Below are 1,174 nucleotides of genomic sequence, written 5' to 3' on the forward strand. Positions count from 1 at the left end.
TCCCAAAATATTTGATACTTCAAAAATAGATTAATAGTATAGTAGCTTCAAGGGGTCTATTTTTTTTATCAAATCATAGCATTTACAGAAAATCTAAATCATTTGAACAAAAATTAAATAAACAACCTCTTACATGTTAAAGCCTTTAGCAATTTAACATCAATCTTTAAAAGACACCACAAGAGCTATTCTGCACATCAATTTCCAAAAGAAATACTCTCAATGAAAACTTATCTTTAGCACTCAAATATGTATACTCTTGTCAATACATAAGTTTTGATAAAAACTTATAACATTTACCTTGAGTGTCTTTTTGCCAACAAGATTTAAAATAAAATTTTACAAAACGGCATGACACTACATATGCAATATAATATTTTAGTACATGGAGACATCCGTACTTGTTTGTCCCCACAAGAACGAAAGCACATTTGCAAACACTTAAGTATTAACTTGAAATATGCTTTTAGAGAAAGTCCCTCAAGAAGAGTAAGTTTTAATCAACTTACCTCGCTTTCGCTTTATTAACATTCGCAAGCTTTCAATCCTCTTCCATCACTCCAATGTTGATAAAAAGCTCAAAATCACCAACAAGTCGATATCTACAATTAGATATCCTAATTACATCAAAATATGACCTAAGATATTAAACAATATCCATATATGGCTCATAAATTGGCTACAAGCCTCCAACAACTCAAATCGCCAAATAGAGTTACAAGCTAGACCATTCAACTCCCTCCTTATATTTTAATACCCATTCGAAGTCATTAATGATACTACATCAATTGCCCAATGCCACCAAGTTACTATTCATCATCTTCCATAATCAAAACTTGCATAATATACAATTCGGATGATCACTTAGTTGATCACTTCCATCTTTTGCTAATAAATAATTTCATAGGTTCATTGTATTCAATCGATTTCATCACCAAGATTCACCATTCATCTTCTCTCTTATTTTCTCAAAAGTACTATTCATGCCATGAACTAGAGTTTTATAATCAAATCTTTCAACCAATAAAACTTGTAACAAATACCTCTAACTACTCATAATAAACGAGTTTGAAGCATTGAAATTACCTCTAGTAGATCAATCTTGAAAAATCAGAACTTTGGTGATTTTTGTGTTCTTGAGGATTTGATGATGAAATCTAGAATTTGGATGTTA

The sequence above is a fragment of the Nicotiana attenuata genome, unplaced genomic scaffold (genome assembly GCF_001879085.1).
Source record: "Nicotiana attenuata strain UT unplaced genomic scaffold, NIATTr2, whole genome shotgun sequence".
NCBI lineage: Eukaryota > Viridiplantae > Streptophyta > Magnoliopsida > Solanales > Solanaceae > Nicotiana > Nicotiana attenuata.